Here is a 24,634-nt window from a genome sequence, read left to right on the forward strand (position 1 = left end):
GTTTTTCCAGATGCAATTCAAATTCACGGCATATACAGAGGAAGAGTTTAGCCCCTTTCACATATACAGCCTTTACTGGTAAATTACTGGTAAGGTACCATTAATTTATCATGTGTGAACAGGATCTTCATTCTTATGGAGATGGCATGATCACTCTGAGCTGTTTACAAAGTTCATAATTAGCTTTATTATAATTAGCTTTTTTATGTAAATATGAACTAGATGGATTTCTTTGACCATTGCGCCTCGCAGCTTTTTGTTGCGGTTCTCCATTCATCAGCGCTGCGACTCTGCAATTGGATACTATTATGAACTAATGTTAATAAGATCAAAACATAATGATTGGCCAATAAATACAATTTGTATGAGAACTAAAGCCTCACCACTCACACCAATGCTACCCAAACTAACATGCTCGAAAGTGATATCAATCAACAAGATTTTTCTTAAATGTAGGATATTTTGGAGGTTCCGGTAAGATGGCGACCGCTTAGGCAGCACGGTCAATAGCTCTGAGACTTTTTCAACTTATTAAGTCTTTCGTGTGGTCTCAAATGACTAAAGAGTGCCTGATATGAACATCGATGATTATTTTCAAGAAAACTACTACCAACATGCCAAAACCGAGGGGAAAGAAGATCGAAGGAGGCAGTGAAATCCACGCCAACCAGGAAACTAGCGGCGAAGATGCTAATATTAGCTCAGGGCCTACGGCAGTGACATCGGATGCCAATACCATCATTCATGCTCTCACAGCGATTCATAGACAGCAAATTAGCCGGAGTCACGGAACAGATTGAGAAATTGGAAGTGTCTGTGACAAAGACTATGGATAAAAAAATAGCTGATGTAACGCAAATGATTGAAACAAGACTGTGGCCTCTGTGCTGGAAGCTGTTGTACCGACCGAGGCACTGAGATACAGGCCCTGACTGTGAGAATGGATACCGTAGACAAGCAAATGGAAACCATAGACCAGACTGTAGCTGCATCCGAAGTCAAAATCTTAACTCTGGAAAAACAAATTATACAACTAAAAGAGTGCACTGATCAGTTGGAGAATCACTCCCGGAGATGTAACGTCAGAATACTGGGAATAACAGAGCGCGAAGAGGGGACAAACGCGGTGAAATACCTTGAGAGGTGGATCCCCGAGTATCTTCATCTTGACACCGCAGACGGCAGGATCATCCTAGACCGTGCCCATCGCGCGTTGGGCCCAATGCCGCCAATCGGACAGAGGCCACGTCCCCTCATTGTCAAATTCCACTATTACTCCGATAAAGCCCGGGTAATGGAAGCCGCGCGTAGACACAACCAGAATGAGACCCTGCGTCAACAGAGGGTCCTCTTCTTTAACGACTATTCAGCGGAGATCGTCTGTAAACGTAAAGCTTACGACGGTGTGAAAGCTCAACTCCGCGAGATGAAAGTGGAATACGCGTTGTTATATCCAGACATCTTGAGGGTGAACACCGATGGAGGTTACCGGCGCTTTTCTTCCCCGGGTGAGGCCAAGTATGTTCGCACTTTGGAGCAGGCGCGTTCACCACAAAACGTTCTGACGAGCAGCTGACAACTGGATGAAAGGTTAAACCTCTTTGGAATACGTGTTTACAAAATGTTGTTATCTCACAGTACAGGGCTCATTTAGAAAGAAGAATATGTTTCTAGACCACGCGAAGTATATATATGTATGTATGTATATATATGTGTATATATATTATATATATATATATATATATGTATATATTAGGGCTGTCAAATGATTAATCACGATTAATCACATCCAAAAAAAAAAATTTTGTTTACATAATATATGTGTGTATACTGTGTATATTTATTATGTATATATAAATACACACACATGCATGTATATATTTAAGAAGAATATGTTATGTTTATATATTAAATATATTTATATATAATATAAAATATACGAATATAAATATATAAATGTATATACATGTAAATATTTTCTAAATATATAATTTATGTGTGTGTATTTTATATATACATAATAAATATACCCTGTACACATACATATATTATGTAACAAACTTTTATTTATTTAGAGGAGGCATTAAATATATAAAAAATGAAATAAAATAATTAAAAATTACATACAATATATATATATATATATATATATATATATATATATAATATATATATATATATATATGTGTGTGTATATTGTATTTTATTTTATTTTTTAGATAGAGCTCAGTGTAGACCATAGATAATGGAAGCAGCCATCTGCGGGACTCAGTTTACTTTGAGCATAGCTCAGCTTTGGTGGGTGGAAGTTTCAATCTTGTGTTAAACCCATTATTAGACGCTTCAGCCCAAGAACACTACTTTGTCAAAATCAGCAAACGGCATTGCCATCAAGGCATGAATGAACTTGGGATAAAAAAAGATGTGTGGAGGACTGCAAAATCGGGGTAAAAAGGAATTTTCTTTCTACTCTAATGTTCTACAATACATACTCTAGGAATTGACTTTTTTGACCCTCACAAACATTACTGTTTTCACATTAAAAAACATGTCTTTATTTGGCTGCAACCTTATCAGACCACAATGCGCTAATGATGGAAGTGTCTATGCCACAGGAAGGCCCTACCGCCCATAGATGGAGATTTAAAACATTCTTACTTAAAGATCCCGATTTTGTAAATTATATGAACGACAAGTTAGATATATATTTGGAGACTAACTTAAATACTGCTTCTCACTTGTTTTAGGAAACACTTAAGGCATATATGAGAGGTAACATTATCTCATATTTATCCAATAAAAATAAACAAAAGAGAGACCAATTATTGCAACTAGAACATGAAATAAAAATACTTGAAACCCAACATGCCCCAAACCAAACAATCCAAAAACCCTTAGTTCATTAAAAACAAAAACGGACTCTGTATGACAATCTTTTGCACTAGTAAAGCTGAAGCAGCCATGGCGCGAACTAAATATCATTACTATGAGTTTGGTAACAAAACTAGCAAGTTGCTTGCCTGGTAGCTAAAAAGCAAGAAGATACAGGGGGAAATACATACAATGCATAAAAAACTGATGATGATCGGTAATTAGAAGACTCTAAGGACATAAACTTGGAATTTAAAAAATATTATTAGAAGCGTTATATAAAACAGAGCAGTCAACTTGAAACTGAAATCAAAGACTTTCTTAACAAATTAGCAATCCTAAACTTGCAGTCACAGACAGGAATCTATTAGATGAAGCGATATCAGAAGAAAGAGGTTCACCGGGCGATTAAGTCCCTGCAAAATAATAGGCCCTGGGACCCCGCGATGGGTACTTAATTGAATACTTCAAAATTTTCTCAGAGAAAAATAATAACGCCGCTTACCAAACATGATTAGAAAAGATTCCAAAAAGAAACACTCCGAAAAACATTGAGCTAGCAACTATTACGCTTACTTCCAAAACCTGGAAAGGATCCACAAAAAGTGCAGCAATTATAGACCCCCCTTAGCCTCCTTAACTCTGATTATAAAATTTTATCGGAAAAGTATTGCACTGTGCTTAGAGAAAGTAGTTCCAAAAATTATTAATACAGACCATACGGGTTTTATCAAGAATTAGACAAGCAAAAAGATAATGTTAGGCTAATTATTTCATATTATAGAGCACTACTAAAAAATATGACCACCCCCTGCCGTAATCGTCCTCTATGGTGCGCAGAAGGTGCTCCACAGGATAGAACCAAACTTTCTTCTTGAGACCATGAGGGCCAAGGAATTTTGGGTGAAAATTTCCTGTGTTTCATCAGGCATCCTCATTCGATGCCCCCCAGATCGCCGGATTCTAACAAATGGGGTTCTGTCGGGTGCCTTTTCCTTATGTCGCATGGCTGCCGTCAGGGGCTGTCCTTCCTCTCCCAGCGAGACTTTCTCAACTGCAATGAGAGCCACTGGCTATAGCCCCCAAGCATCAGATATATCCATCTACTGACATAAAAATCTGGAGCGGAAGAGCATAAGCTTCGCACTCTATGCAGATGACTTATTAGTATTTATATCCCAACCCATCACATCATTTCCCTCAAGTTATGACTAAGCTTAAAAATACAGTGCTGTCTCGGGATACAAAATTAATTACTCTAAAAGGGAAGCTTTCCCAATCAACATGATAACCATTATATAAGTTTGCTTCCATTCAATTTGAAATGGTGTACGGAGCTTCAAATCCTGGGATCACTATCTGCAGCACCTGTGCCGAAATATGAAAAAATTAGTGTCTCTTTGCTTACTAAATCTCAAAGGATTTATTGAGAGGATTGACCGCCCTTATCACTGATTGGCAGGATTAATAACAATAAAAATGAATCTATTACCCAAATTTATTTATTGTTCAGTGTATACCACTGAAGGTTCCGATATCCTTTTTTTAAGGAGTAGATAAAATCACTTACTTTCCTTCCCTGTGGCACAACAAAACACCGAGATCAACTCCTTACATTACAGGCGCCCTATTCCAAAGGTGCTTGAATCTCCCAAATTTTAAATTGGGGGGGGTTTTTTATTATATGGCTGCACACTTCACGCTCAACAATCCCAATATCCCAGCAGCCTTAGCGGATGGAATTTTACAAAACTGGGTGAGAAAAGGAATAAAAATTGTTAGTGACCTTTATACTAATAATGTCTTTTTAAGTTTCAGCCAAATGTTAGAAATTTATGATATATTTAAATATTTACGCTTCTTCTCAATTGCACAGCCACTGGCTGCAGCCCTGGCGACAGATATATATCCATCACCGCATAAAAATTGGAACGGAAGAGATAAACTCGCGACTCTATGCAGATGACTTATTAGTGCATTTATGGCATCCCAACCTATCACATCATTTCCTCAAGTATTGACTAATCTTAAAAAATACAGTGCTGTATCGGGATACAAAATTAATTACTCTAAAAGTGAAGCTTTCCCAATCAACATGACTAACCATTATATAAGTTTGCTTCCAGTTCAATTTAACAGAAAATGGAGGGCTTCTGTACCTGGGAATCACTATCTGCAAGCACTCAGACGAAATATATGGAAGAAAATTATGTCTCTTTTTGATTACTAAATCTAAAAAGGATTTATTGAGATGGATGGACCTCCCTCATCACTGGATTGGCAGGATTAATACAATAAAAATGAATCTATTACCCAAATTTATTTATTTATTCCAGTGTATACCACTGGAAGGTTCCTATATCCTTTTAAGGAATTAAGATAAAATCACTTACTTCCTTCCTGTGGCACAACAAAACAATCGAGAGTCAAACTCCCTTACATTGCAAGCTACCTATTCCAAAAGGTGGCTTGAATCTCCCAAATTTTAAATTGTATTATATATTGCACAACTTCACTTGTGGTTTCAATTGCAGAAAGCAAATGAAGTAAAATGGATGTCAATCTAACAACATGAAATTACAGGACAATCCATTAACAATCGTATTCATTTTTGGAATCTAAAAGAAACTAAAAAACAATCACTAAAACCCAATAATTTCTACTACATTTAACGCCTGGATAAAAGTAACTTTAAATATTACAAATTAGGAAGCTGGATCAAGAGTAAAACTAAAGATAGTTTTCCACACAGACACGGGAATCCTCCTTGAAAAAATGCATTTTCAACTCCAAATGTAATAAGAATTTAAAGGGTTTAATATCCTACAGTGTATCAAAAACATAAATGACAAGCTTACCGGCTTATGCCAGAATATACAAATAAAACAAGGTGGGAGTCTCGAGCTTGGGTGTACTTTACCAGAGGAGAATTGGAACAGATTATGTGGAATTGGCACAAACAAAAATGGGGTCCTCTAAACATCCAGACAAATTTCAATTCAAAGTATTTTCCATAGAACACCTGCCGATTTTACGCCCATATAGGTTAAGTAAGTTAGGAAATGAATATCTGATCAATGTCAAAGATGCACCATCTCTGTCGGAACTCTCTTGTGCACATTCGCATGCTATGGAGTTTGTACTTGTTTGATAGCCATACTGGACTCATATCCATCGCAGTAACCTCTCGGGTTTGGGACAGGTTCTGGACGCCGACCCTAGGATTTGGTTACTGGGGGATGTAACTTTACTGAAGGTGAGCTCAAATATGAAGCATTTGTGTTACGTAGCAGAGCAACGGCCTGCCAAGATATGTATCCTGAAAGATTGGAAAGAATGTCACCCCCCGCCTCAGCCAAAATATTGGGCTAATGAACTCCTGCTCTGTACTGCCCACCAGAAAAAATTCTACATTCTATTCGAGGAAAAACTAGATGACTTTGAACTGATTTGGACTCCTTTTCTGAAGCAAGTCTGACCCAACTTGACATGACCACAGACTAGATGTAAATCTCTGTTTATTAGTTACTGTTTATCTTTATCTTTATGATTATTGAATATTTCGCTTTTTTTTTTTTTTTTTTTATTATTTTTTAATTATTTATTATTTATTTATATTTATTTTTTAAAAAAAAAAAATTTTGTAAAAAAAAAAAAAAATAAAAAAAAAAAAAAATTAAAACTCTAAAATAAAAGCTAAAAAAAAAAAAAAAAACATCCTAATTTTGACATATATAAGGGATAAAAAAAAAACCAAAAAAAAAAAAAAAAAAAAAACATTGTAAGAAATTGTAAGAAAAACTTGTATATACTGTATGTATATAGATGCTTATACATGTATACTGTTTATGCCTAATTTTGATGGGTAGATGTTGTTTTTTGTTTTGTAAATAGGGTAGGCGAAACAACAAAGTCTCGGCTTCAGCCTACACCTTTCGGTTACCTCCTTGTAATTTGTATGAATTGGTTGTATATATAATTTGTCTTATGTTTTATGTTTTGTAACAGAATAAAAAAAAAAACAAAAAAAACAAAAAAAAAATGTAGGATATTTTTTTTCCACAGCCAAATGCTACACTCTGGAGATCCGGCATGGTGCCGGAGAACTTTAAGCCCTGATTTTTACACTTACAAAACTTAATTTGCCTTACATTTTCATATTCATTTAGGGGATGTTTATACAGTATTTGTTAAAATTGTGATGATTCAGTCTGATTCTTTACCTTACAGTATTATCGCGATTCAGTCAAACTGGCTGAAAATTTGAACTTTTGGACAAGAAATTAACATACATTTGTTATTTATTCAACAATGGAATTAACATGCAATTAACAAATAATCATCATAGTCAAAGCATGTTTGTGGGTATAATCTACAAATATAAATTTGTAAGAAAAGCACTATAAGTAAACTAAGAATTGTTATAATTATCATAATAAATTGTTAATTTTCTCTAATTGATGCAAGTTTTTTTTTTTTTTTTTTTTTACTGAATTGATACATCATAGAAGCACCTCCATTTAGTACTGAATGATTTGAGAACAATATATTCAGCAAGTTTTTAAATAGTGTTGAAATATTGCAAAACTCAGACTCCTAATTATTTATTATTCATCCAGGGCTCCTCTTCATCTGAGAGTCCTTGGAGTCCATCATCTCTCTTATGTGACTCATATATCTGACACACTATCTGAGGTGCGTCTCATGAATTCTCAACCCTGCAGATCGGAATGCATCACCTCTTTCTTTCTCTTTCTGGTGTCTCTCTTCCAAAGAAAGTTGAAGCAATGCAGAACGCCCATGCAGGCTTGATGGAGGCCCTGTTAGCCTTGCCTGCCTTTTCAGGACTTTCATAAACAGGCAGGAATGAAACATAATCCCAGGCCTCATGCATTCAACCAGCCTGACTGCTTCAAAGTTTTGTTTGCGTTTTTCCTTTTCCGGCTCTTTGAGTTTCTCCCTCCACCGGTGCCTTTGAAACTCAAGCTCACCCCCACCTGTAACGGGACAGGCGCCATGTTTTCATAATTGTATGTTTACAATGGCATCTTCATTTCCTGAGTCCTATTTCCGGAGGAATTGTTCACAACAATGAGAAAGAGGAGGATTGGCTTGACTAGCGGTGCTACTGTGACTATAAAGAGAGTTGAGGGTTCAACAACAAATTTATCTCGCTTTGAAAGAAATACTGACACAAGGCCAATTATTGTGGATAAGTATCTTTTGACAATGTTCTTTTGAGGGCAAATGCACAGTAATCTTTCCCTCTGAATTTTCTTTGAGGTGGGTGGGGGGTCACTAACTAATGACTTTATAAAGAAACTAACAAATATTTCTCTATGATAAACACATCCTATAAACCACAATCAAAGAAAGAGATGTTTAGTATCATATTGTAACAAACCAGGCTTGTAACTCAATCTGTATCTTTGTTGTAAATTCACAGACTTGAAATTTGAACAGAAGATTTTTCTTTCCTCTATGTTTTCATAAGCACTATTTTTCATTCTCTCCCTCCTTTGAACCATGACTGCCATTACAACAAAGCCTGTTTTTCATCTTGAAGAAACAGTATTGGGGGCGTATAAGGGAATATGCGGCTCCAACTCCACTCCAACTACTCTTCTAATGGCTTGATCCACATTGTTTTGCCATGCATTTCACTTGGACGGGTCATGGTGTGTAGAGGCCAGTGGTCACATGACTATTCAGACTTAGCGGAGTACAAGAAAAACCTGCTTAGTTTCTACTATAGTTTAGAACAGGGTTTCCCAAACCGGGTTTGAGAGGAAACTGCAGAAAACCATGAACATGTGAATGTATCATTAAATGATACAGAAATATAAACTCTCACAGGGTACCAACAGGGGTAAGATTTACACCTATTTTAAAAAAAAAAAAAACCATAACACATGATATACATAAAAACAGGCAAAAGGAGACACATCTTACCAAACCACCCACATCACATCCACTCATTTCGATTACACTCAGTTCCCCCATGAAATAACAATTACATACCATAATGGCAGGCTTCTGGAAGTAAAACTTCCATTCAAAATCTCCATAGAGAAATGTATTTTTTGTGATAACATTTAAACCCCAGAACTAGAATGAGCTGGGGCATTATAAAGTGAATGTTTGTGCCTATTACAGAAGCCAACAAAATGGTATGATTTCAAAAATACAATAGAATAATGTTTAACTAAGTACTACTATCATCATCAGACTGATTCCTTAAAATCTAGTAAGGCTTTATGGGATGAGAAGTTCACAAATCCTTCATTTTCAATATTCCAATGCTATTTTGCTTTGATTTACTTTGGTTTGATTTAAGACCTACAACCCTTTACTGAATGATTTTGAAATAGCAAATAAATTAATGGAAAAACATTTCCTGAAACCATCTGTCTTTTTCATTCTCAAGCTCTCAGCAATCCCTTGTCCATAATTCACACATAGCATCCTTAGTTAGAAGATGAACATTCAGTCTTTGCTATTATTTTACAACAATTTGGAAGCAGTACCATAAAAATGAATATATATGAATATATATATGTGTATGTGTGTATATATATATATATATATATATATTATATATATATATATCTATATATATATATATATATATAGATATATATATGTATTATATAATATATTTTATGGTACTGCTTCCAAATTGTTGTAAAATAATAGCAAAGACAGATATATATATATTTATATATATGTATATATATATATATAATATATATATATAATATATATATATATATATATAGATATATATATATATATATATATAATATATATATATATATATCTATATATATCAGTCGAATCCGTAAATCTCCTTTTTCAGTAGAGTAACTGAGACTCAAGATATTACTGAAGTGTCACAAATCTAATCTGGGAGATAACCTGCTGCTAAGAACTAAGAAAGCTATGTTCTTTGAGACGGGTGTTTGAGGATGAAGCACAAATTTCTCAATTATACTGATGCAACCAGATACATGGTTTCTGGATCTTTGAATTTCATTCAATATTTAATAAGTTCTTTCAGATGGAGTCTATGAAAGATGTATCAGATCTGTTTTCTTTGATTTATCCTCAAGACAGCTGTGGAATCTAACACTTGAGTCATGATTCATAGATGGAGAACACAGATTGTCACATAATTCTGCTCACTGACTACACAGCTCAGAAAGCATGTTATTTTAAAAAGTCGTCTTATGTACTATGAAATAATGATTCACAAAAATACATATTTTTAAAACTGACTCATCCGCTGGCTGCCTGAACAACAAGTCAAGTCATTTATATCACGAAAGTCCTGATTTTAAATTAACGTGTGATGGTAAAGCTGAAGTTTTAGCAGACTTCAGAGTCACATGATCCTTCAAAAATCATTCCAATGTGGATTTGAGGTTCATGATAATAATAATATATATTTTTTTCAGGGTTCTCTGATGAATAGAAAGTTCAAAAGAACACTATTATTTGAAATAGAAATATTTTGTAACATTATAAATGTCTTTACTGTAACTTGACAAATTTAATGCATCCTTGATTAATAAAAGTATTCATTAAAAAAAAAAAAAAAAAGTCTTAATTGAGTAGACAAATCATCAATGTTGATTTGCCCTATTCTTCTTGGAAAAAAGAAGAATAGATGCAAGTATATGATGCCACATGAACACGCCATCAAAGACATGGAAAATGATTCTCTCTACTGATAATAATACACCTGCAAAATAAATACCAGCACTGCCATCTTGTTTATTCACATGTTTTTTATTTGTATTGTGCATATTTTGTTGAGAGATCCAGATCAGACTTTGAATGGAATGACGCATGAACCACCACACAAAACAAGCAATTATTAGAACGCATTGGCATTTATCCTCAATATTTTTAACAACTAAATTTAATTTCAAACAAAAACATGCAAAGAGCAGAATTGCGGACATAACTGAACAAAGATATGAGTGTTAATTGTGATGTATTGTACACACTGTTTCAGTGAGTTTCAAACACCCAGTGCTAGTTTGACCATGACAGGGCCTCTTAAAGTCCAGAGGGAAACCCTGCATAGAGATCAATAGATATCTCAAGCTCCAGTTTTCCTGCACTCTGATCATTGCCAGATGTTGGCTGAACGGCAGTTTCTAGGGCCCTCGCATAATCCACAAGTCACTATAAATCACCAGGCACTTCCCAGCAGCTTCCTACACGTCTCAATTCCACAATTATGTCGGCACTGTCATCACAAACAGACGGTAAATCTAATCTTGATCATATTGTTTTCTTGTGATAGTCAGTTTATGCAGGTGAGGGCCAACGAACACAATCAGGAACAGTAAACTGAAACAAAATATGAAATCTGTTCAATCTTTGTTTTTGTTTTTTTCTTTTCCATCACTCCTTGCTTCCGCAGGACGCTCAGAAATCCACATCTCTCTCATTATCTCTGCCAATGATACATCTGGTGCAATACAAAACAAAAAAGCTAATAAATAAGGAGAGGAGATAGCAGTGAATGTGTAGAAGTAGGCATCCCGGGATTAAAAAAGAAACAGCAAACCCAGTGGACTGAGAACATGCTTGGAGTAATGTTAAGAAGAGAGAGCAGATTAAAGCCAGAGGGGCCCAAGATAAATGGACAGTAATGTCTCTCCCCATCTGGTTTGGTGGAAGGGCAAAGCCACTAATGAGTCCTATCAACACAAGTCTCCTGTCCTCACAGGGACATTAAATCACAGAGCCACACAGGACAGAAACAGTCTACACATGCTGTTCTACTACGCAAAAGAGCCAAGATAACAGATGACTGAACCTGATGTCAGGATACAAGGGCTGAGATGAAGAAACTTTGTGTACACATGCCATTGGTTTAGATCCCTTAACTAACAGATCAGGATCTGGAAGTGGTGGATGTATTTGTGGTTTCAGAAATCGTCTTTTCAGTTGATGTAGTCGTCAAACCAAGTGTAAAAAAAAAAAAAAATCAAGATTAAGAGGGCAAGAAAAATATTGGCAAGGTTTTATTTTTTATTTTTTTACTTACAGCTCATGATATAATGCACAATTTGGCTGTGCTTTGGTGCCATGAAATATAAAAACATGGAAAGGAAAACTGAAAATATTTATACAAGTGAAACAGTATGAGACAACAATACTTGGCAATGTAAAGGCAGCCATACATAATAAGAAAAAATGTGTCAATATTCATCACTGAATTCAAAAGTGCAAATATAAAAATACAAAATCGTTCAGATGGTCTGGACTAATTATTGAACCACATCTTGTGAAATGAATAGATCACTTAAAGGGGTCATATGATGCGATTTCAATTTTGGAGTGTTACAAGCTCTTGGTTCATAAAGAAGATCTGTAACAGTTGCAAAGACAAAAGTCTCAAAATCCAAAGAGAAATTCTTTATAAAAGTAAAGAATCAACCACAACTCCCTAAAATGGCTCATTCTAACATGCCCCCAGATGTCTAGATCACTATGTGGGAAGATTTGCATAACACCGGCCCCAAATGTTCACGTAAAAGAAAGAAGGCGTAACTTTTATTCTCTCTGTTGCTGCCGCTGACATGTTGTGGAGTCGCTGTGTGTTTAGTTTGTGAAAAGCGAAACTACTTTCTTTGGCCTTCCAAAAGAGGACACGACTAGAAATCAGTGTTAAGTTGTATTTCAACACTGTTTCAGAACAGTCCAACCCAAATATTCAGATGTGTGCTGCGCATTTTTGGATGGACAAGGACTGTTTCCTGAACCAGTAGCCTGCAATGCGTCTGTGGCACAACGGCTGTTTCTATAAAGTTTCGCAGTTCAAACTTTGCAAGGACAGTCTGGCACTTCTGACTCACAGCCTGTAAGTACGTTTTTTTATATTTAAATAATTTGCCACTGATGATTCAAAACCGAGTTTTGAGCAAAAGAGTAGTCATGTTTGTTGTATCTCAGATCACAAATGCAGACATGGTTTTATTGTTTACGCAGCGCGATACGCAATGCAACGCGTAAAATGACAGTATAAATCATTATAATCCGTAATTATGTCCCCACTAGATGCAACAAATGTCTTGTTTGTAATGGGTTTTATTGGTTTTGTCTCGTCTAGTGATGTCCGGATCGCGAACACATCTTTCTATTTAACCGGATCTTCTTAGTGAACTGGTCGAACCAGTTCACCAAATTGAATTGAATCGTTTGAAACGGTTCGTGTCTCCAGTACGCACTAATCCACAAATTACTTAAATTATTCGGTTTATAAACGGTGCAACAGAATGACAGCGACAGAACAAAAAACATTTTTTCGGGACAGAAACTTCCCGCAGTGCAACAGAATGACAGCGACAGAACAAAAAACACATAATAAAAGAATAAAAAAAATCTAATACAAATAAGTAGGTAAGGAATAACAATATACAACTTGACAATTGTATGTGCAGGTACATTACAATAGGCAGTTTTGTATGTACAGGTATATTATGTGCAATTTTGAAGTGTAGACTAAGTATGTGTGTTAGATAAATAAGTGTAATGTGTGTATAAATAGTATTGTGTGTTCCACAGTTATTGTCAAGTGTTTCATTAGATGAATTGCCTGGGGGAAGAAACTGTTTCCTGTGTCTGGTCATTCTGGTGCTCAGAGCTCTGTAGCATCGACCAGATGGCAACAGTTCAAAGAGGGAGTGTGCTGGATATAAGGAGTCCTGAGTGATTTTGCCAGCCCTTTTTGCTCACTCTGGATAAGTTACAGTTCTTGAATAGAAGGGAGGGTTGTACCGATGATTCGCTCAGCATCTGGACTACCCTCTGTAGTCTTCTGAAATAAAACCAATATCCCACGTTATTCAGTTACTCCTAACAGTACATTGACTGAACTGCTAAAAGAGAACTGATGATGGGATGTGCACGAGCAAAGCAGCTGGAATGAGTCTCATGCTGCTGGCCTGGGAGACGGCATAGTATGTTAATGGGCGTAACATTTCCGTCACACGCTTGAGGCATTTGGCCAATCACAACGCACTGGATAGCTGGCCAATCAGAGCACACCTCATTTTTTCAGAACGATGAGCTTTGTAAACTGACGCGTTTCAGAAAGGCAGGACATAAAGGATAAACAATAATGTACATTATATGGAAAATAATGTGTTTTTCGAACCTTAAACCGCATAAACACATTGAATTACACCAAATACACAAAATAATGTTCTTTTTAGCACCTTTACAATTCCCAAAAGCCAACACGGAAGTGACTTAAACTGTAATTCGTCAACTGGCCGCTAGAGGCTGGCTGCAAAAGGGAGTCAATCTCATAGACTCCCTATATTAAAATGCCCAACTTTACAGCAGAAAAATGTTTACAGCCTGGTTTCAAAAATAATTTTGGTCCTATATAGCTAATTTTGCCCTTCATGACAACTGTGAGGGGGTTGAATTTTTTTTATAACTCATCCGTTTAAATTATATTAAGCCTAAGCCTGCATAAGTTCTGCATAATTAAGGGCCGTGGCCACTTAAATGACAGGTGGATTGCCGCTGCTGACACTGCCGTCGAGATAGGTGGGTGTGGCTTCAGCAACCCAACCAGCTCCTTTTTGCCCATTTTCGATTATCCGGGAGTGACATGTTGCCAAGATGGCGACGGCCCGTTTCGCCACTTTGAGCTTTAAAAACGCTCTTCAGAAAACTATGGGTTACGTCACGGACACTACATCCATGTTTTTATAAAGTCTATGGTTATGACATCTTATAAAAGTATTCCACTAGGGGAATTATCTTTAAAAGCCAAAGCAAATCTTGTAACAATCTGATATCTACAAATATAAAAATGCTTTATTCTAAATACAATACTAGCCAGGAGTAATCAATAAAACATTTTGGCGTTGAAATTTCTTAGACTTTTTTGATATTTTAATATCTGTATTCGCACACTATAAAGGAAACCTGGCTTTTCCAAAACACAACAAAACAACATGACACCTATCAACTCCACCACCTCAGCCTCCACTGGCACAGCTTGAATTACGTTGAAGGTGGAATTGTGCCAGCAGAGGGATTAACAAACAAGTCCAAGTTCAAGGGCCCTGACTAAACAGCATGGTGGAGACGGTTGCGGTGCATCAAAGCCGTCCTGGCACATCTTGGGCGTCCCAGCACAGTGGGTGCAGCTGCTCAACTGAGGTCATTCTGGCAGCTGTCCCTGCCACCCCCTCCATACCCGCTCAAAGTTCAGGGGTTCGCTTTTCTGCCTTCAGCTGAACCCCCCCCCCCCATTCATGCTTAGTTACGAGAAGACTTTTTATACACGCTTGTTTTCTTATTCTCATATTGCCTGCTTCAATTCTATTTGCATGATTCATGCCATTTACTTTTGATTTTAAACTGGAGCGGGGAAGGGAATGGGTAGATTTCATGCATTATATTTATTTAATGTTTATTTTCCTTGAATATTCTAATAGAACTATGATTTCTTTCTTTCCCCTCACATTTTCGTACATTTCATGACAACTCTGTTAATCTAATCAGTAAAGACTTTTGCATCTGCAGTGAAACTGAGTGTGAATTTGACAATTTTTGAAAAGAGAAAAATTTGTACTTTGATTCCAGCATTTAGGTGGATATAAAAGCTGTTGAAATGATCCCAATTGGACTGTAATTTGGGTCAGCCATATTAAAAAAAGCCCTACCTTTCAACACTATTGACTTGATTTCACTTTGTTTTTAAAAATCAGTCAGATATTAAATCAGAGGAGATTATAAATTAGCACACTTTGACAAACATTATACATTGTCCTTCAAGTGGAAATGCAATAATTAAAAGGGCAAAGGAAAATGATTTTCTATGCCCAGTTATCAGTAGGGTGACTGGGATGCAGAAAGCAGGTTTACTGTATGTAGCTACCACTCTAAAAGATGCACATGCAGGGGTCAAGATCATTAATACCCACTTTATGCTACAAAACAAACAGTTCATTCACTGCTGAGGATGTTCTCAATTCCTTTAATTCTCCATTGTCTTGCATAACATAGGGCTCATCTGAGAGGCAAATAAAAGGATCATTAACTTTGTCCAGCTAATATAAAACTTGCCCTGAAAGAGGCACTCCACCAGGGCCTCCATTTAGACTTGGAATTGCTTTAGATGGATGCTTTTGCAATCCCAAATTACCCCACTGGTTAACATTATCATCCTTGAAGTTTAAGGTGACTATGCGCAGAATGCAGATGTGAACACTGCAGGGCATTTAGAAGTTATGGAGGTGATTTGCATTTTGTTGGTGTACCATCTTTGATGAATGTACGTTGAGCAGGGTCCATGTCCTCAGAAAGTCTGTAAGGGGGCTGGTGAGATCACAAGACTGGCCCATAGCCCCTTCTCATGTAAGTGGATGGATTACTATGTGGAACCTGGCCAAATTAGGCCCTGATTAACTTGGCGAGCGGCCAGCGCGCTCATTCAGCTCTCTAAATTTTGCACACAGCAGAACAAATGTCCAACTATTGGATGACAGGTCTGAGAAATGGCCATCGAAATCCCCAAATGATCAGAGCATTGTGGATAAAGTATTTTTACGGATCCTTCTGCTCATTTTGATTTGGCCATTTCTGCTTGACTCAAGTCAACAAAGGAAGTTCACAGATGTCATATTTTATTCAAAAATGAGGCTGTGAGTGATGAAAGTATAGTCTACTTAATATTTTTACAAAAATAACCCAATGTTTTTTTAGGCCATTTCTGGTTGTTTGTAGTTTTTGCGCACTGTCAGTGCTTCGGCCAGGTACACAACAGAACAATTTATTTAAAAGAGTTCAGATTAGGAGATAATGTGTACAAAGTGTGACACAAAATTAAATGAAAATATGAACACCCTTAGACCTTAGCTGTAACAACAGTATACCGGTGAAAAAGATTTGGAAAATGCTTCAGTGCGTATTTGTGCTTGTGTTCTGGAGAAGCGTTTCTATTTACAACACGTTTTTGCAGCATTAAGCAATGTAGCCGTTCACAGACATACTGTGTTGATTTCTTCTATGTAATGGCCAGTGCTGAGTGATTATAAAGGGAGCTCTCTTTTTGTGCTTTGTAAGCTATATATATTCCATTCAGAATTTGTATAAAAACTTTGGTTTCATGCTCAGAGGACAAAAGGCCAAGTACACGCTGCAAAGCTTCCACCTTCAGTGGTTTGATGCTGACGTAGATACATGTATTTACAGCTGGATAATGAAAGGTGTGTAATCTGAGTCTGTATAAAAGGTGTTTATTGTGTTTGAACTGGTTTTGCACACTTAGCATTGCTCAAGGATCTTGCAGTGTGTCTTTAGAGAGCATCATATGCTTGCTGAGAGTGACGAAGGGCTGTTTGAAAAGCCTTTTGGATATGGAGATGTCCTGGCATTTTTTATGCAAATTACTAACAGGGTTCCCACACCTTGGTTTACTTCAAATTCAAGGACCTTTCAAGGACTTTCCAGGTCCAGGGGACCTTTTCAAGGTCCAATACCCTCAAATTCAAGGACTTAATGTGGGGACACATTTCAAGTGAGAGCAAGGTTACATTGTAATATCTTGTAAGATACATTGTTTCAGTTTTCATGTGTCAAACACAACTATGCAAAAAGCTTTTTTGTGCATTTATTTTTGGCCATATGACAGAGATCTGATAATCTATTTGTAATATTTCTGTTTTGCATAAAACTGAAGAATATTCAGTACATCCTATACTGTATTCTAAAATTATCTGATATTAACTTTTGCATGGATTTTGTTGAAAAGAGCTTAGGCTCATGTAACCGGAAGTTTTAAGATATATGAATATACTTTTAAGTTTTTCTTGCCCCATGGGTTTACATTATCTTAACAAGCAAAGCAATTCAACATTATTTTCATGGTGTGTCTGTGAAACGTTGAGGCACCATCGTAGTAGTTTAGTGCGCGTGTAAACGTCATGTAGGGTGACCATATTTTAGAGGTCAGTGGGTGCAGGTGGGGCGGGGGCTGGGTTGTGATTGGTTGGTGGTTAAAGTAGTGCCCAAAGTAGCGCAATGACCATATCCCAAATATCAAAACTGAAGATATGTCATTTCCATACCTAAAATACATATTTTACAGTCACCGTTATGCATATTGATCATAAACACAGCTAAAAAGCTTCCTACCATTGGCCGTCCTTCACAAAACTTAACATCTGTTTTATCATAGGAAGAATGCAAAATGTTTCAATACAAGCATTTCAGTCAAGTGTAATTAAAGCAACATTTCAAACCTTTAACCCACATTAAAACCTTTCAAACCTTTAACCCCACTTTAATCTCCCATTAACAGTTTAAAAAGTAGCCAAATTCCATAGGAAAACAAACAATGTAGACTTGGCAGCCCTGCATTCAACACGAGCTGCAGTAGTCAGATTTGACTGATCACAGGTTGAGAGGAGCGAGAGATGGCTGATAGACTATGATGGAGGATTTGCTGCTCAACAGATCCTGAGCTCATTGACAAAAATATGATCTTCTTTTACACAGAGCGTGCTTGATCTCGAAATCAAAAGTGAAAGTGAACAGCGAGCGCTCATTTAAAAGAGATTTAAATACTCTGCATACTGATAGCGGCTCCTTGATGCACAAAAAAAAATTATATGCAATGTTAGAATGTTTGCTGGAGCACTGGACACAAAAATCACGGGAGCGGCGAATGGTCAGAAGTTCAGCTGGAACAGGATTAAGAAAACAGTCCCTCGCAGGGCTTTAATACAAAAATGCACACAATGAATGGTGACTGTAGAAAGCAAAAGCCGAATCCCAGACATTTTTTTTAGGTCCAAAGAGAGGACATGTCCTGGAAAAAGAGGACATATGGTCACTCTAACGTCATGGCAACGTACAACACAAAGTACCTCACATGGGAAACACGTAATGTAACACATAAATGTGTTGTAACAAACGTAAATCATGCAAGCCAGTATGCATAGGCCACTAATTGTTGCCGAAATAACACATTAGTGGACCAGAGGGAATAATATTGAATTTTTTTCCAAAAAACTTTTTGCAAAAAATACATTCAAGCACTTTCAAGGACCCATATCAATGTATGTTTATTTTCAAAAACTTTCCAGGGCCTTGATGTTTTTTTTTTTTCAGATTCACAAACTTTCAATGATATCAGGTGGGATCCCTGTACTAACTTTGAGCATGTGGTCACTCATTAAGAATACTCTCAATTCAGTAATATTAGAACAAGGTTAAGAACATGTTGTGAATTTGGTAGAAGTTCTCCACGCAATTATTAGTGGATTAAACCCACTGTTTATCAAGATAAGCACTAATTTTTGAGAAGTTTTCGTAAAAACTTACCGATGACGATGAGGGTGTAGTTAATGTTGACGCTACCAAAACCCATTGGTGGCTTTACAAATGAAAGTCCCAGCATCCTCTGCCTCCACCTCTTTAATGCGGAGGGTTTGCTGAAGGACCCTGAAGCGCATCCAACCACTGTGGATGTGTCGACCGTCTTTGGGTCCACATGATGAGTGGTGGCGGATCACTCTCCACAGGACAATGAAGTTGAAGTCATGGTACGTCCAATTCTGACGGTCTGTCTGTGAGCTACCTTCTCTGCTACACGTGGAGGACCTACAGAGAAAAAGATGATAATAATTGTCATTATAGAGCATCTGAAAATACATAAAAATGCTGTTTTTCTGCACATTTCTACAATTATCCTCTTCCCTGTGGAATTACTGCCAAAAATGTTAGCTGAACAAAATGTTAAGTTGAAAAAGTATAGACTGAGCTGTAGTCTTGAGCTGTTGACAAGTTTGGGTGAGTAAGGGCAAAATGCACGTTATTGTACATTCGGTGCCCTGTAGTTGGTGATATCACTTCTTTTGTATCAGAAATAAACTGCTGCAGAAAAAAAGCTAGGTGCCATGCAAAATGTAATGTGTAATTGCAAAACTCATTGCAAATTTATTGGAGTATAGAGTACACATGCTTGTTCAAAAATGTAGTGAAGTAGAGAGTAAAAGTTGCTAAACACTCGATAAAACTACAGAGTATCCAAAAAGATAAACAAAAACAAAAATTACATTTACTCAAATACTTTACACCCCTGGCTATAATGTCAACAAACCAACCAAACTTTAGAATCGATCCACGTCAAAACCTCTTGTGTGAAAGTCATGTAAGATTACCCAGACTTATGCTGGATGAGATTTGAAAGTGACCATGAAATCAAAATAGACAATCTCGCCTCATCCTGTCACTTACGTGAAATGATTGAGAAAACAGAAAACAACAACACTTTCTACAATCCAGTCAATTCCTGATGGACAAAATCAAGTGTCACCCTACTTTCTTCTTGATCGAGAAGCCATTTCAAAAATAGGAAAAAAAAAGTCAGTCACAATTTGTCTTCATACCTGCTCTAAGATTTTCTGTTCTAAAAAAATCCTCAATCGTATTTCATAGTTCACTATGCAGTGGTCTTGTATACTGGCTGTTGCACTGAAGTAAAACAAAAGCTTTTCAAGAGAAAAGACAAAGCTTTCAGGAGTCTTGGCCTGGCTGAGCAGAGCGAGGCTTCCCCCTGCCCACGCACAGCCCTGCTTGCTCTCGTTAAAAGACCCAATGCAGGAAATTGATAGTGTCACTGTTTATGTCTGTGGGGAAATTGTAACCGCAGTCCCCTGTCAGCCAGCCATGTCTTGCTGGCGTACTCTGCTACTGGACTGCATTGTTTGTGTGCTCCTCAGTTGGTGGCTCCTTCAAGGTTAGAAAGGTCAGAGTCTGCAAATACTGTCTGTGCTTATTCCTCTCAAAGCTCTGCGAGTCACTTTAATAGCTGTTTACATAAGGCTAATGCCAGATTGGATCCATTTAGCTGCCAGAAACCTGGGCTTAAGAAGATCTTGTGGTGAAAAATTTGAGAAACAGATTTCCACATGCAGTCATACGCATGAAAGTTATTACATTTTAGAACACTATGCCTGTAATTGCAGCCATCACTCAGATAAATTACAAGGAAGAGTGTTTTATCTCACTGTGAGACGTCTGTCCAACACTTAAGTTGTGTGAAGCCACATGTCAGGTTAATATGAGGAACAGATAAAAATCAGTGGGTATGGTGTAGCGGTGATGTAACTGAAGGTTGTTTAAGGTCACAACTCGCCGCATAAGTAACATCAATGTTACATTTTTGTAATGATGCTAGTCTAATTTTTTTGTCATGAATAATGTTTTCGCTTGCATTCAACATGACTAGTTTATTGAACAATAGGCGTTACTACACAGCTATGTAAAATGTAGGCTAACAGGTTTCCTTCAGATATATCTGCTGTAATGACAAAGTTGTGCGTAAGGGTGTTGTACCAGTGCCATATCAGTGCAGGGTTGCACCTGGTGTAGAACCTTTGCCAAAATAATGTGTGGAAGGAGAGTCCATAGACTGAAACAAGCAACAAACATAATTAAAATTTAAATAATTACCTTTCAGGAATCTTGAAGTTTTAAGAACTGATTGTTTTTACTCTTTTCACCAAATTAATTTAAATGATTTTTCCAATAGTTTGATTCCAATTGTGTGATTACTGGATTTTTTTTAAAGAATATATTTAATATATATATATATATATATATATATATATATATATATATATATTTTTTTTACTCACAATTTCTATGCAATAAAACATATTAGGGATTAGCTATGGGATCAGAATCCCGCCAAATGTATTGCAGTCATAGATCGAAAAATAATAAGCATAAATAAAATATTTAAAAACACATGTAAAATAATAAAGCACAAAACTGAAAAACAAATGCAATTTTTTTTAAAATAACAAACAACGCGGTCATTGATCGAAAAATAATAAGCGTGAATCAAAAATGTAAAACACATTTAAAATTATATTGCACAAAACTGAAACATGAATTCAAAATTTTCCAAATCGCAAACAAAATCAGGTTTCCTGCTCATATGTTTTTTTTTGTGTGCTTATGGTCCTTTTCCCCTTTGCTCTTGTTTCCACGTTCTGCACTTGCTTTTCTAAATGTTGCATTTAGAGTTTCATGTAAATCAGGGCGGGCTTCAGCGTCACCATTGGGCCCACAAGTTCTAGATTGACAGCTGCTCCTCTAGCCAATCAGTCCAAGGGGGAGTTGACGTCACTCCGATGCGACTCCTGGCTGCTGTGGTGGCAGGTGTGTGAATCAGAGCATGTGAGCGGAGTGGAGTGGGAGCGAGCGGGGAGCGCGAGCGGGCGGGTCTTAGCGCAGAGCGGCATTTTTAAAAGGACAGAGCGTCGCTCTATTTCCTGCTCCTATTTCGCTCCAATTTCGCTCCGCTCACCACGAGTCTGAAGCATGCTCAGTCAAGCCTGACCCAGAATCCATCTGTCTTTTACTGTCATCAACAGACTATTTTCATTCAAAACTTGGCTTAATAATGGAGTTCAAAAAGTAGCCTACTTCAAAAAAGGAAAACGAGAAATCATACAGGTGTACTATTAAAAAAACGAACTAACAGTGATTTATTTATATAATTAGGCCCATTAATTCGTTTAATTTTACAGCAGTTTTTTGTACAATTGATATAAGCCAATTTAAAATTTAATCCTGTGCGCTGCGCAAAAGTTCATTTATAAAACCATGTTGGCCTAATAGTTAATTTACTTTTAAAACGTTTATGTATGTTTTTGTTTATATAATTTTTATTTATATTATTAGGCCCATTTATTCGTTAATTTAAAAGCAGTTTTTTTTTTTTTTTTGTACAATTGATATAGCTAAACCAATTCAAATTTTAATCCTGTGCGCTGCGCAAAAGTTCGGTTATAAGAATGTTGGCCTAAAAGTTAATTTACTTTTAAAACGGTTATGTATATTTTTGTTTATATAATTTTTATTCATATTATTAGGCCCATTTATTCGTTTAATTTTACAGTCAGATTTTTTTTTTCGTAAAAATGATATAAGCCAATTTAAATTTTTTAATCCTGCGCGCTGCGCAAAAGTTCATTTATAAGAATGTTGGCCTAATAGTTAATTTACTTTTAAAACGTTTATGTATATTTTGTTTATATAATTTTTATTTATATTATTAGGCCCATTTTTCGTTTAATTTTACAGGAATTTTTGTGACTAATTTGTCATTTTGTAATTTGAAATAAAACATTTCTATTTGAAAAATGTTGTTGTTGCTCATTAGTGTTTAGGAGGTAAGGCTGTGGTCTAAGCTAAAAGTCATATATAGATTTTTTTTCTTTTTTGGAGCAGCTGGGGGCGATTTGAGTGGAGCGCGAAGCAAACTGCGTTGAGCGCTGAGCGATAATGAGCGGAGCGGCCTGATGTAGCTTTGAGCGGGGGAGCGGAGGGGTGAACAGTTCCAGTGAGCGATGAGCGGAGATTCTCACCGCTCCACTCCGCTCACATGCTCTGGTGTGAAGTAGAGGGTGACACGGGAGTGGATTTTCAAATCTCTCCCGTCCCACTCCCGCAAAAAAAGATCCCATCCCGTCTCAATCACACAAAAAATACTGGGGGAAAATCCCGTCCCGTTTCAATCCCCCGAGAAGAATGACTCACGTTCCCTCCCACTATGTTGTATTTCTTTTTGGCCGGAATCTGTCACAAAAAAAAGAAAAATAAAATACAGTACAGATCACAGCATGCCCACTTTAGTTAAATAAAAATTCAAAATGTAGTTTTTTTGTTATTTTATTTGAACTGAAAGCCATCTTAATGCACATTGTGCATTGCACACACATTAAATTTAATGTAAAACATCCATGCTAACACACACGTTTTCTATTTTATTTATTTTTTTTCATTTGAGCGTAGACATTTCACTGTCTATAGATTTATTTTTCATACACAGAGTTTCGAAGTTTCTCGCTCAAGTTCACATGACCGAGACGACAGAAACCGCATCGTTTGCTTTAATTATTACAGAAGCACGTTCCGTTGTTATTCTAAGTGCACACAAATGAACGTATACGGATTCGAAAGATTTATTACTTTTATCTGTATGAACAAAGATTACGGAGTATTTTAAGAGCCAGTTAGAGCACCGGTGCCTATCTGTCCTGCTGTGAGCGCGCTGCTATTCAGTTTGCGCACACACTTCAATAGCGCACATTTCTGTGGGTTAACATTAGATTGAGCGGCCATGTAAAGTATATGACTAAATACATCTTTTAGATGAAAAGCTATATTTGAGGTCTATGAATGATAGCTGGGCTTTTGGATGTGCCTGCCCGATGTAGGCTACTGTATTACCACATAGACCAGCCATTACGGTCTGTCCTTCACGCGCAGGTCATTCCTTTGGTGTGGCTGGTTCAATCAATACAGGAGGAGAACATAAAGACACAGGGGAAGTAGAATTGAGTTCAAAATTAAAATATAAGCCTACAGTTTATTTAAAAGGTAGGCTATAGGCCTACTTGTGTATAAAGTTGGGGATCAAAGTGTTATTACGATTCCCGGTCCCGCCCACTCCCGCTGACATTTTTTCCTGTCCCGTCCCAATCCCGTGATTAACAGTGTGAAGATCTATGTCAGGGTTCCGGTAGAGGGATGAGGCAAGGACTCAATGATGCAGAGAGAAGGGCTCTTTAATAATAAAAAAATAAGATAAACAAACAAAAACTACCCCATAGGGGAAACAGACAAAACTAGACTGGCAAGCCAAGGCACGAGAAACACAGACAAAAAAACTAACAACAACACACAAAACACAATGAAAACA

General features: G+C 36.8%; 1 pseudogene; it reads right to left on the reverse strand.

Moving 5' to 3' along the window:
• LOC122147371 overlaps positions 1-19,783 on the reverse strand; it is a 43,891-nt pseudogene extending 24,108 nt beyond the window's left edge.
• Positions 19,784-24,634: the final 4,851 nt, after the last annotated feature.

Source organism: Cyprinus carpio, chromosome A14, assembly GCF_018340385.1.
Source record: "Cyprinus carpio isolate SPL01 chromosome A14, ASM1834038v1, whole genome shotgun sequence".
NCBI lineage: Eukaryota > Metazoa > Chordata > Actinopteri > Cypriniformes > Cyprinidae > Cyprinus > Cyprinus carpio.